Source organism: Lissotriton vulgaris, chromosome 1_1 (genome assembly GCF_964263255.1).
Source record: "Lissotriton vulgaris chromosome 1_1, aLisVul1.2, whole genome shotgun sequence".
In the NCBI taxonomy this organism is placed as follows: Eukaryota; Metazoa; Chordata; class Amphibia; order Caudata; family Salamandridae; genus Lissotriton; species Lissotriton vulgaris.
The window spans coordinates 236,482,308-236,497,134 of NC_141685.1; positions in this window are offsets into that span (position 1 = coordinate 236,482,308).

Below are 14,827 nucleotides of genomic sequence, written 5' to 3' on the forward strand. Positions count from 1 at the left end.
TCAAGGAGAAGCCCTGACACCGCACGGTATGGGAATTTTATGTCAAGACCGAAGGCTCCTATTACGCTTTCTTAACTTACTTACGTTTTAATAGCAGTGAAGATAAATGATAAACCACAAATCCCAAGTGGCAAGGCAAAAACTGCCAATGGGAGAACACAGAGTCATTAGTGGAGTAACCGATCGTTAGGGGTAACCAAGTATTACGTCCTACTTGACTGTGAACAGTCCTCTTTTCCTGCTGCTCGCAGTCAAGATAAGTACATTACGTTTGGCATTATAATATTTTACTAATATGCGCTTTGAGGTTTATATACTTGAATGTATTTTTGGGAATTTTGTATTAGTATTTTTTATTATTAGCAGGTGCGCCATTTCTTGACGCTTTCCGTTACTCTCCAGCCACTGTCACGTGCATGCCCCTCTGCTTCCTTCCTGCGCAACACGCAAGTCCGCCATTATGGGAGCGCCTTTCTGTCTCTTCGGACAGACTCTTCTGAAGCTCTTTATAGCGGAGTCTCTCACTTCCTCAATATTTGTTTGAAGCTTCTATTTTCACTGCCTGCCTTGTCGTGTAGTTCCTATATACCCTTTACAGGATCTGTGCATTTAAAAAACATAAACTGTGGGATTGGTGGCAGACTGATTCTGTGCACCCCCACTGGATACGTTAGCCTGTCTTGTATCAGCGAGCTCACAGTGGCACTAGAATCTCCTCTTATAGGGGAGAGAATAGTTCTTGACAACCTCAGAACATGACAACCCTGATCCCCCAGGATAGTGGAAACAATATACTACTTTTCGCTTAGTCACTCGTGTTCACTTATTTCATTTTAGTGATACACAGGATAAAACAGGCCGGACGTTTAAATTAGAATATATTGAACAGTTGTTATTCCAGTGTAAAATAGATGAGCTGCAACAACCATTAGACAGTAGCAGAGATATATGATTAGAAGCACTATGAAAGTAAATGGATGGTATAGCTCTATTATTTTGCAATAATCATGAATATATACAAGTATATAAACACATGATAAAAAGTGCGTACTCCTACACAAAGATGATGAAGCCAGTGGTAACTTACCTAAGATCTCCTGGAGTAAGGCTGATAATGTACTTGGACGACATCTTCCTCATGAGTCAAGATAGTCAGACCCTTCTTTCGCATCTACATCTACCTTCATCTCTTCTTTCAGATCTATGGTTCCTCTTAAAAACCAAAAAGTCTCTTCTCACCCTCTCTCAACAAATCACATTTTTAGGTTGATAAATTCCACCACCACCACTCTTTATCTTCCTCAAGAAAAGTTTTTGGCGATAAAATCCAAGATTTCTCATACTCTCTGCAGTCTCCATCTATCGCTCAGATCCCTATTTCCGAGCCCCGCAACGCCTTAAAATCCACCATTTGCATCTACTCTGATCTAGTTCTTATCGACCCAGAATCCACCATTTGCACCTACTCTGATCTAGTTCTTATCGACCCAGAATCTAGTCTAGAGCTCTAGTGGTGGATTGACCGATTTGACGACTGGAATAGCAGAACAATCTATGCATCAGTCCCTGATATTGTGTTAGAATCAGATTCAAGTCAGATGGGTACATGGTCTCTCGAGGAGTCAAAATTGCACATAAACTGTTTAGAGTTGCTTGCAGACTCCTTTGCAATTGAAAGAATAGCAAAGGACAGACATTGATGTTTCATCCTTCGCCCAATTGACAATTTGTCAGCGGTCTGTTATATAAATCATGAAGAAGGAACCATGTCTGGGCCTCTTTTAGAACTAGAGAAAGGTTTTGGGGAATTTTGTCTTCTCGACAAACTCTCGGTCAGAGCAGAGTATCTTCAAGGCACTATCAACTCCATCTCAGACTGACACTCTCATTAACCTATGAGACTTCAGTATTTGGAAGCTTCATGGATTCGTCTTCCATTCTCTCTCTCAAAAGTGTGGTCCTTTTCATATTGACCTGTTTGCCTCCATTCTCAATTCCCGACTTCATCACTTCTTCAGTTGTTGTCTGGGTTCGTTAGCTTTGGCGAACTGACAGTTGTCAAGGTTAAAAGCACTCTTACCTGTAAGATGCTTGTAGAAGGATTTCGCAGAGACGTTATGGACCAACTTCCCCGAATTCTAGGCAACACCCAGTGATTTAGTTGTGCACTAGATAATCAAATAGAAAAAAGGGAGGTAGGCCGGATCGGGGATGCTACCTGTTCCTTGGTCGTCGACCTGCGAGGCAACAAGAAAACTTCTGTAATCTTTCCACCTTTTTTCTGTAAACAATACAATCTAGGCTACTCTGCAATATTCTCTTTTGTTATACCTAAAGAGAGCCTACCTGCGACTTTTAGAAGCTAGGCGTCGCGTCCGTGTTGTCGTTGTGAAGAGTCTTGTATCTGTGTGGGTTGTTGTCGAGAGATTTGAGACCCAATAGGTAGTTTCGATATTCCTAAATAAAATAATTACATAGAGAATAAGTTACTTTCCTTTCCTATGTTACATAACAACACATCGCATTATTTTCTACCAGTTCTTTGTATCACTTACTCTAAGTATTCTCTCAAGTCTTTCTCGTTCTTCACAACCTATGTAAAATATAAACTGAACAGAAAAGCAAACAACAAACATAACATCACATGTACTTTTCCCAAGTTTTCTCTTTGATTAATCTCAAAGTCTTTTCAGGAAATTCAAAGTCAAGTTATCTCCTTTATAGGATGCAACCAAGCCTTCGGATATGCTTTCAGGTAAGTCTTTAGTCTTTTCAACTATTGCTGCTTGCTTGCGTTGGGCGCCTTGAAACAAATAAGAAAAGATTTCACTTAGCTTAAATTCTGTATTTTCTCTTGCAGCGCAGGGCGAAGGAGAAAAGGATTCCAGTCCGGAAGTTCTTGGGCGTTGCCAGGTGATCAGGCTCCCAGGGCTCTTCTGAGGTGAGTTCCTCTCGAGGGCGGCAGGAGGCAAAGCGTTGAGAAACGTCGGGTTTGGCTATTTATAGTCGAGCCACACCCGAGGTATGATGACGCACCGCGCACCCTTTCTTTGCGTGCGTGTGCATTTCTGGAAAGTTCTTTATCTTGCCGGTCTGCCCCAAGCTGTTCGTCTGCAATAAGTCTCCCAGAGCTGATCCCCAAAATCAAATTAGGTTACTACTTGCCAATTCTATACATCAGAACTCGATACAGCAATTTACCATGAGTAAGAATGTGAAGTTAAAATGATACGCACAATAAAATAAACAGAAAATATTTATAGTCACATCAAACCATCATACCTTTCACTATGGCGTGCTGGATGCACAGGACAGGGGTGGGTTTTCTGAAGGGATAAACTGCTCTCTTCTAGAGCATAGTGTGTTGAGATGTGTTGGGATTACGGATTCATGACAGTACTCCCCTCTCAAGAGCCCTCCCAACACCTGAGGAACGGGTTTTGGTTTTCCTGGATTCTGAAGATGAAAACGCCTTACCAATCGAGGAGCATTTTGTAGGTTAGAAAGAGGTTCCCAGGATCGTTCTTCTGGGCCATAACCCTTCCAATGTATTAAATAAAACAGTTTTCCACGGATTCTTTTTGAATCTATAATGTTCTGAACCTCAAATTACGGAACTCCAACTACTTGTATAGCTGCGGGGGTTTCCTAAATCTGGTCATAGGATTGCAGGGTTTTATCAACGATACATGGAATACCGGATGAAATCTATATTCGGTTCGTAAAGTCAATTTAACACTAACAGGATTTATCAGCTTTTCAATATTAAATGGCCCGATAAACTTAGGACAGAATTTTTTGTCAGGCTCCACGCTGCAGGATCCGATTGTAGTACATAGGGCTCCACCTCCCGACCACACCAACACACTGACGTAAAAGCACAGTGTGTTCGAGGGATAGGGCGAGGGAAAAAAATAGAACAAGGAGGGGACGGAAGGGGACTGCAGGGAAGGGACAGCTGAAAGACAAGAAAAGGAAACACACAGGTTAACGTTATTCACTACTCAACCTACTCTCATTGCATTCTCGCTAAAAGGACAACCATGTTCACCTTTGTGAGTGAGGTATACTCCTCCTTTCCCTTGTATTTAGTTCACGGGTATCAGTACATCTAAGTCCTAAAGAACACAAGACAACAGGTTATACTCTGACAACAGAAAAGAACTCCACCTAGTATTTGTTGGAATTTTGGTAGAACATACCCCTCCTTGTATATATTGGTATCCTTATGCTGCTTCCATGACACACTGCATTCCCCAAGTGTAGATCAATAAGAAGTGCGAAACCAAAAAGTTCTTTTCTTTAAATGCACACAGAAATATCTCCAAAGTAGAAACGGTAAGACGTAGCATACAACCACTGTCCTCCGCTCTCTTAATTTGTTTCCACAAGATTCCAATTCTATTTTCCTCTCCAAATACGGCAAGGTGTAGGGCCCCACTACCTTCCGCTTTGACACTGAAAAGAACAGGACACTAGTGACCTTCTTCTGAACGGTAGCGTGTAGGAATAACCTCCCACTACGCTCCGCTCTACCGCTGTCCTTAATCCAGGTAAAACTGCACAGCCGTGCCAGTTCAATAAAACCACAGGCTCTGTCCCACACAAAAAAAAGGAATCTTTAACCTTATAATGCAATTCACAAGACACGCGTTATACCCACGCGCTGTCTTTGACTGTCGGGAAATGTTAGTAACACCACTCCACTTCTACTCACTGTTTCCTTTTCCTCGCCGGTAGAGTTTGTCAGCTCAGAGTTCTCTGTAAATAATCCTCTCTATGAATGCGTCTTTGCTCCACTCTCTCTGCTTGTAACAGTGACGCCAGCCGCTTCTTAACTGTAGTTCATTAAAGCAACAAAGTAGCGAGCTCCGCTCTCTCTGCTTGTCACAGTGACGCCAGCCACTTCTTAACTGTAGTTCATTAAGGCAACAAAGTAGCGAGCTCCGCTCTCTCTGCTTGTAACAGTGACGCCAGCCGCTTCTTAACTGCAGTTAAATAAAGCAACAATGTAGCTCTCTCTCTCTCTCGCCTCAGTATTTCAGCCTAGAAGCAGCTCTGTAATATATCAGGAACAAGAACATGAAGTGCAGCTCAAACCAACGGACTCCGATTCTCCATGAACACCAACAGTACAAAATCACGAGCAATGTCAGGTGGTCCCTCCCCTCCTTTTATTGCGCCACTCCCACTACCAGGACTTCTGGGAGATGTAGTTTAACAGTTTAGGTAGGCGCCTTGCTAGTTCCTGACATTTTTTACAAGTTTTTATCTTTACATTTTTTGTGGATAGCCACACCTTATCTCCAATGGAGTATTTGGGTTGTCGTCTCCTGTGTAGATCTGAGGCACTTTTTTGTCTCTCTTTTGCTTGAGCTAAATGATAATGGGCCAGATCTTGGATGTGAACTAGTTTTTTAATATGTTCCTCCAATGATGGGATTATAAAAGGAAACGGAATTGATCCAGGGATATATTTAGGATGAAAACCATAGGTACTAAAGAATGGTGATAGGGTAGTGGAGGAATTATCCACGTTGTTGTAAGCAAATTCCAAGATCCATAATATGTCTGACCATTCTTGCTCTTCCTCTGCTAATGCACATCTCAAAAATTGTTCTATGGTTTGGTTGGTTCTTTCGGTTAGGCCATCTGTCTGAGGATGATAACCAGAAGATGTACGGACATCCATGTCTAAAGTTTTTCCTAAATTTTGCCAGAAGTGAGAAATGAATTGAGGGCCTCTATCTGAAATTACTACAGAGGGGATGCCATGCAAGCGAATTACTTCTTTTGAGAATATGTTTTAACTCTTTAGCAGATGGAATTTTCTTTAATAGGATAAAGTGAGCCATACAAGAAAAATGGTCTACCGCGGTTAAAATAGTGTTAAAACCATTCCTAGTTTTAGGGAGTTTGACTATGAAGTCAAGGGATACTGTATGCCAAGGTTGAGGTGGTATCGGAAGTGGAAGTAGAAGACCACTAGGTGCTTGGTGTTGTGTTTTATTCTGGGTGCAAACTGCACAGGTCTCAATATAACTTTGAATATAGATGGCCACCAAAATTTTCTTTTAATTAAATGACTGGTTTTTGTTACTCCTGGATGTGCAGACATTAAAGTATCATGATGTAAGTGTATCACCTTTCTCTGAAGTTCTTGTGTGGGTACCAAAATTTGCTCATTCATATACAATAAGTCATCTTTAACTTGCAATAAAGGATACTGATTTTGCCATTCTTGCATAGTTTTTTCTTGTATGTTTTTTTTTATTTCTTCCACTATATCGACTTGAACAACTCCAATCTTAAAACAGTGATCAGACAATACCGGCTGAGTTTTTTCAGGTGAACAATCTTTTTCTTCTGTGATTCCCATACGTGACAAAGCATCAGCTTTTAAGTTCTCTCTTCCTGGACGATAAGTGATTATAAAGTTGTAATCATTAAAGAATAGTGTCAAACGCAACTGTCTAGCTGTGAGAGCTTTAACAGAGTGTAAAAATTGTAAATGTTGATGATCCGTATAGATTGTTACAGGATGTCTAGCACCTAACAAATAATGACGCCATTCTTCAAAAACTGCTTTGATGGCTAACAATTCCTTGTCAGCAATAGCATAATTTTGTTCTGTAGGGGTAGGTTTTCTTGAGTAATATGCTATAGGATGCATCTGACCGGTCTCTTTATGCCTTTGAGATAGAATACCCCAATGGCAAATTGTGAAGCATCTGCTTCAACTATAAAGGGAATGGATGGATCTGGATGCATTAATACTGGTGCTGAAGTGAACTGCCTTTTTAGATCTTGAAAGGCTTTTTCTGCATCACTGTTCCACTCAAATTTTACATTCTTTCGTAGTAATCTAGTTATTGGGGTTATAATTTGAGAAAAGTTACAAATGAATTGTCTGTAAAAGTTGGCGAAACCTAAAAAACTTTGAATTTGTTTCACTGTGGAGGGACTAGTCCAATTGAGAACTGCCTGAATTTTCTTTGGATCCATCTCAATACCTTTGGGACTTAAAACATACCCAAGAAATTCTACTCTTGTAGTATGAAAAGTACTTTTTTCTAGTTTTATGTACAAGGAATTGTCAAGAAGTTTTTGAAGAATAGCTCTTACTTGTTGTACATGATCTGTGGTGTTCTTAGAATAGATGAGAATATCATCTATGGAAACTATGCAACAAATGTCCAAAAATTCCCTTAAAACTTCATTTATAAAAAATTGGAAAGCTGCTGGAGCGTTGCAGAGCCCGAATGGCATGACCTGATACTCATATAAACCGAATTTGGTACGGAATGCGGTTTTCCATTCGTCTCCGCTTTCAACCCTTACCAAATGGTAGGCTCCTCGCACGTCCAATTTGGTATAAATGGTAGCATCTTTTAATTGGTTTAATAAGGTTGGAATTAGTGAAAGTGGATATCTATTTTTGATGGTCACATTATTTAGAGCTTGGTAGTCAATACAAGAACGCAATTCACCTCCCTTTTTAGGGATAAAAAAGAGAGGTGAAGATACAGGTGACTTAGAATGTCGAATAAAACCTTTGGCCAGATACTCATCTAAATATTCTCTCAAGTGTTCGTTTTCTTTTTCGGTGAGAGCATATATTCGACTACATGGTAAGGTAGCCCCTGGCACTAAATCTATTCGACAATCAAAATCCCTATGTGGTGGTAGGGTATTGGCCTTTTTTTTTTATTATATACATCATGGAGATCAGAATATTCTTTTGGGACTCCTTCCAACAGTAATACACTTTTAGAGTTCATGGGAAAATTACTACCTTGTATTAGTAATTCCGAAATTTGGGGTTGAAAACAAGAAAAATGACAAAATTCAGAATCAAATAGTACAGTTTTCTTCACCCAGTCAATCTTGGGGTTATGCTTTACGAGCCAGGGTATTCCTAGAATCAAACGAACTTGAGGAGTATCAATGATGTCAAATGCAATGTTTTCTTTATGTCTGTTTAAGCAAGTCATTTGAAGAGTCTCAGTGTGAAATTGAATCAATCCAGATGGTAATTCTTTACCGTCAACTGCTCTAACTACCTCTGGGTGCTCTTTGGACTCTGTTTTAAAATCTAATTCCTGCAAAAAATGTGTATCAATAAAATTGCCTGTTGCCCCTGAGTCAATCAAAGCGTCAACTGACCAAACTTTTTCTTTTCTAGAAAGAGACTGTAAGGAAATCTTTATACTGAGATGATGAGAAGTTACCTTTGGAGTTGTGGAGGCCAAACTAGATAACATACTCGTCAAACTGACCTTTGTTGAACTAAACCTACCTCAGTGTTTTTTCCTTTAGGCTTATTTGGGCGTACTGGACACTCTTTAACGAAATGTCCTGGTTTACCACAATAGAGACATTGATTTAACTTTCTCCTTTTGTCTTTTTCCTCTTTAGTCAGAGGTCCTTTGATGGTACCTATCTGCATAGGTTCTCCTAAATCCACCTTAGGAGTGGGTTCAGTCTTGAAACTAATTCTATCTTTGAAAGAAAATAGCTTTTGTTCAGATTTTCCTTTTCCCCTCTGCGTTCAGACAAACAATGATTTAGTTTAACCACTAGATCAATGAACTCCTCAACATCATCAGGTGGATCTAAAATGTGTGTAATCATATCTTTTAACTCATCTTTTAAGCCTTTATAAAAGAGCGAAACCCTCTTACCTTCGGGCCAGCGAGCTTCTATCACTAATCTGTTAAACTGAGATATATAATGTAGTAAGTCTGATGAACCTTGTTTTAAATGAAGTAGTTCATGACCTGCAGATTGAACAAAAACATGTTTAGCAAACAATTTCTTCATCGTATTTTTAAACCGTCTAAGGTCATAAAGAATGGGGTCATCACGTTCTACTATCGGTACTGACCACAGGGCCGCGTCTCCTCCTAAATAGGATAAAATGAAAGCTATCCTAGAGGAATCATCAGGAAAAGCTGTGGGTTTGGCAATAAAATGTAGATGACATTGATTTAAAAAGATTGAGAACTTGTTACTGTCCCCATAAAATCTTTCAGGTTGTGCTAAGGGAACTGGTACAGGAGTCACCACTTGAATCTGAGTTGGTGCTGTAGGGGAACTAGAATGCAAGGTTTGAAGTCATTGTTGGAAAGTTGGTGGTTTAAATACAGATCTCTGAGTTGGGGAAAAACTCATACTAGGGCCGGATTGAATACTGTTTTGAATTACAGTAACATCTCTACGAAGGGCAGCATTTTCGGTTTGTATAGCAGTCAACATATCTGCTATATCTTGCAGAGAAATTGAGGCGGAAGGATCCATAACGTCTGGGCGAAATAATCGTCGTGGGCTTTGCCTTCTGTCAAGGTTACAAGCACTCTTACCTGTAAGATGCTTGTAGAAGGATTTCGCAGAGACGTTATGGACCAACTTCCCCGAATTCTAGGCAACACCCAGTGATTTAGTTGTACACTAGGTAATCAAATAGAAAAAAGGGAGGTAGGCCGGATCGGGGACGCTACCTGTTCCTTGGTTGTCGACCTGCAAGGCAACAAGAAAACTTCTGTAATCTTTCCACCTTTTTTCTGTAAACAATACAATCTAGGCTACTCTGCAATATTCTCTTTTGTTATACCTAAAGAGAGCCTACCTGCGACTTTTAGAAGCTAGGCGTCGCATCCGTGTTGTCGTTGTGAAGAGTCTTGTATCTGTGTGGGTTGTTGTCGAGAGATTTGAGACCCAATAGGTAGTTTCGGTATTCCTAAATAAAATAATTACATAGAGAATAAGTTACTTTCCTTTCCTATGTGACATAACACCACATCGCAATATTTTCTACCAGTTCTTTGTATCACTTACTCTAAGTATTCTCTCAAGTTTTTCTCGTTCTTCACAACCTATGTAAAATATAAACTGAACAGAAAAGCAAACAACAAACATAACATCAAATGTACTTTTCCCAAGTTTTCTCTTTGATTAATCTCAAAGTCTTTTGTTTCTTTTCAGGAAATTCAAAGTCAAGTTATCTCCTTTATAGGATGCAACCAAGCCTTCGGATATGCTTTCAGGTAAGTCTTTAGTCTTTTCAACTATTGCTGCTTGCTTGCGTTGGGCGCCTTGAAACAAATAAGAAAAGATTTCACTTAGCTTAAATTCTGTATTTTCTCTTGCAGCGCAGCACGAAGGAGAAAAGGAATCCAGTCCAGAAGTTCTTGGGCGTTGCCAGGCGATCAGGCTCCCAGTGCTCTTCTGAGGTGAGTTCCTCTTGAGGGCGGCAGGAGGCAAAGCGTCGAGAAACGTCGGGTGTGGCTATTTATAGTCGAGCCACACCCGAGGGATGATGACGCACCGATCACCCTTTCTTTGCGTGCGTATGCGTTTCTGGAAAGTACTTTATCTTGCCGGTCTGCCCCAAGCTGTTCGTCTGCAATAAGTCTCCCAGAGCGGATCCCCAAAATCAAATTAGGTTACTACTTGCCAATTCTATACATCAGAACTCGATACAGCAATTTACCATGAGTAAGAATGTGAAGTTAAAATGATACGCACAATAAAATAAACAGAAAATATTTATAGTCACGTCAAACCTTCATACCTTTCACTATGGCGTGCTGGATGCATGGGACAGGGGTGGGTTTTCTGAAGGGATAAACTGCTCTCTTCTAGAGCATAGTGTGTTGAGATGTGTTGGGATTACGGATTTATGACAACAGTGGACTTCCCGGTCCTTCTTCGTTCCTTCAACAATCTTCTTTCAGATCCTCAGGATCACCCTCACAACCTGGTTCTCAACAACACCTCAATTCTTTCTACATGAAAAATTGTGGCTACCCTCTCTAGCTTCAGTATTTTTGCAAAAAGCTTAGACTTCATTAACAAAGCTTGGCATCCAGGAACAGCTAAAGCTTACAAGTCCTCTTGGGATTTTTGGTCAAGCTGGTGTATGGGAAAAACTCGATCCCTTTTCAGCACATGTAACTTACATTGTTAACTTCCTGGTAGTGGAAGCCAGCGCAGCTAAGTCCTACAGAACAATCTTTACAAATGTGCTATTCCTCTCAATTACAACACTATCAATGGCAAGCCAGTTGGTGAGCATCAACTTGTATGTCGTCTTTTGAAGCACCTACCGACTCCGAAAAGCTCAGCAACACAGGTGGCAGTTCTTCACAGCTCTCGAGGCCTGCCCTGCACTCTCACCCAGTTTGAGGCCAGTAACCCTCATGGCAGCCGCAGGAACCACCCATGTACACCTCATCAACTTGCTGTTAGAAAGGCTTGTTGGCTTCCTTCCCTCAAGATCCTCGGGCTCCAAGTTGTCCCAATATAAAGTATCTCCAGTGATTAGAATCTTCATCCACATCACATAGCTCGTACATGGCTCCTGGTCATCCTCAGGATCGGCTTGTCCTCACAGCTGCCGAGTCAAAGCCACTGTCTACCCGACTGCAACTCCCGACATCGGTGGGCATTCGTCTTCCAGGTCTCTGGGTCACTCCTGAGTGACATATACTATGTCCCCTCTGCTTGCAGGTACTTTTCATCCCGAATCCACCTTTAGATTCCACCAGACACTTGCTCCTTCTCCAGCAGCTTAAAACAAGCATTTGCAATGCAATAGGTCTCGCATTAGGAAAGTTTGAGCTATTGGTATTGTAAATGACACATTTTGGGACCTTATATGTATTTAGTTATGCAGCACAATATCCTTGGTGCAACAACATCAACTGTTGCATGGATAAACACTTATAAGGTCCCAAAAGGAACATCTATTGGCTATACCAATGTTTGTTTATCATTGTCAACAGATAAAACAACACCACGTTCAGTGAAACTCTATCTGAAGCTGCTAATGCAGGGTTCCGCTAGGCCACGGCTTCCTACCATCTCTAGTGGCGGTGACTTGCGCTTTCCGTTGGTGCCATTTAACCCCCCAAGAAGCTCTTTCCCTTGAGTCCAGCCTGTGACTGACCTCAACAGGACAGGAATCAAACACCAACAGGCATCAGGGGATCTCGGAACAAGGCTAAACCATCGCACCAGTGCCTCTAACTGTGCACGGTTCCGTACTGTGCGGGATCCCCAAAGCTCTGGCACATTTGATATATTTCTGAAAATCCTGGCCCGCTTGGACGCGCACACTTCATTAAAAACGTGGACTGCAGAGTTCCAGGAAACTGATTTGTAAATGGCAAACTCACCCACCTTAGAATATGATTTTTTTTTTTAAAGTGAATAAAACCAGGCAATTATTTGTCAATCATCTCTCCATGCACACAACTTCTCACAGACGTCTTGAAGCTCGAGTTTAAAGGGCTTCTATCCTGTAAACTCCATGGAAATCAGCCAGGGTGCAATTATTTTCTCTCCCCCTTCTGTTTTTTCTACATTTATACTAAGCAGCGGTATAGGTCCGTTGTGGTTTATTTTCTCTGACCTAAGCAGTTCCATATGTAAAGTTTAGTGGGCCCACAAGTTTTCTGCCATGATAAAACCCAAATCCTTAAATGAAGTGGAGGAGTTTTAATAGGTATCCTCAGAGCACCGCAGTCTGCCCACTAGAGTGCCCATGTCTGGCTGCTGACTGATAAACGCTCTGGTTTTAAGATACTTCTTATTAGCACGCCTGTATATTTTCATCAAACACAGTCCCCCAAGGGTGATGTCTATCTCTTAATTGAATTCAGGGGTGTTGTAAACGAAGCAAGGGAGCCCCGTGCTTTGTTTTTTTAAAAAAGAATTTATTTAGGCGGGATTTGCGTCCCCATTGCGCTTTCCGCTGAAATTATTTTAAAAAAAAGTTTGGGCCACTGCATGAACAGGCTGCATTGGTTGCCGATGCGGCGGGAGGCCTGGCTGCTAACGATTTGAATATTTGGAAGCAGCCAGGGTTTATCCGGGTTATTTAACCCTGACATGATGGAGGAGCGTACAATACAAGCATTTACAGGAACCGACACAAGGATCCTTTTAATTAGGTGAGGAAGAACATTTCTTTACAAAATACGCTTCAAAGATGTTACCAAGGCATACATGGAACTTAATCCTTTTCAAGGCTGCAATAGTATTTCATTGCGATTACATTTTGTGAGAAATAAAATACAAAAGTATTTAAAAATTGAAAGGACATGGCAATGTTTGAAGACCTACAAGCATGTAAAACAAAAGACCATCCTCGATGGTGTAACTCTATACAAGCTAACTAGGCACGCTTTGCACTGTTCATACATAAAAGCGTTGAGTAGCTACAGATGAACTGATAGAACCCAGAGATTAGAAGCAGAGCCAACTTGTGAAAGACAGAATACTCAGAAGTTTCAGTTGCATTCCCTTGGATTTCCCTCACCTTTGGCTTCAGATCCCTCTAAGATTTGGGGGCGAGAGAGGAGCGTTTGAACTCTGTGGGATGGCATACAGTTTCCAGGAGGCATGGAGTGAATTCTATAGGTGGAGATCGGAGTAATGGGGAAAATGCGCACGCAGCTGAAAGGGAGGCTGAGATACGTGAAGGAAGCTCCAGCAATGATCATGAATGAAACAGAACAAAGGGCCGACCGAAATGTAAGGGAGGCAGCAGCAAGATGGACTAAATGAAAGTTAGGTAGAATAAAAGCATACATATATAGAACTGTTACAGGTAAACGTGATTCCACATAGCTTATTTTTAAATCAAACCCGAAGCCTTTCATTTTCTCTAGTTTCTCTGACGGGCATCCGAGCGAGGTTTCCCGGAACACTGCACAGGGTAGGCGATGTCGATAGAGGACTGCGAGGTGAGCCAGAGTTCTCAGTGGCCGCCCCTGACATAGACAAGGGGGAGGAGGAGGAGGAGGAGGAGGAGGAGGCAGCCCGAAGAGAGGGCAGGAAGAGTGAGCGTCAGTGAAAGGTAAAGCGCGGCTTCCATGAAGTGGGCACGACGCTGAGCCAGGAAAACGCTTGTTTAATTAAAATAAAACAAGAATTAAAACAAGAAGGAGGGGTGTGGTACAGGGAACAGGCGCCCTCGGAAAGCATGCAGGAAAGAACAAGCGATGCGCGCTCTGTGCTGGGGAGGGCCATTAGCCTGTAAGAACTCGCGGCAAGATCAAAGGAAGGGAGGGAGGGACATTGGCGAGCTGGGGAACAGATGGCCGTGAAAGTTTATGGCCCAAAAGCGCGTGCCCGTGGCCACGTGAACTCGAAGAAAACCGCACCAAAAAGCCCTTGGTTTCACGAGTATTTTGAGCACTTGAATTCTCGCCATTTCCCATTCCTTCGGAATGGAAAAGGCGAGACCTAAAAAAGGTGGGTTACCCAATATACCCTAGCCGGCTCGGGCAGATAATGTAAAAATAAAGGATACCGGCAAGGGAATTTGTTTCAAACAAATAGATAACAGAAGTCAGACTGTATCATATGAAAATCAATTTATCTGCCTAAACCACATTGGGATCGGTACATGATTTATCTCAAATCAGACCACAGTACAGCACAAACAAAATCTGACAAGAAATGAAAAGATTACTCTAACCCAATTAGCTACCAACAGTAACATCAAGATCTGGCCTGCTGACAAGGGTGGATCGCTGGTAATCATGGACACCCAGTTCTACCTTGATAGTGTGAACAATCATCTTTTGGATGCTAACACCTACATGGAAATAAACTACGATCCTATCAAGGAATAGTCTGCTATCCTCCAGTCTCTCATTGACAAAGCTGCTGCTTTTGGAACCATCACCAATAAAGACCGAAATTACCTCATCAAAACTCATCCAAACATTCCATATCTTTTTATGATTCCAAACATCCATAAAGATCCAGTCAAACCTCCATTCAGACCCATTGTAAGTACATGCAACTCCATTCA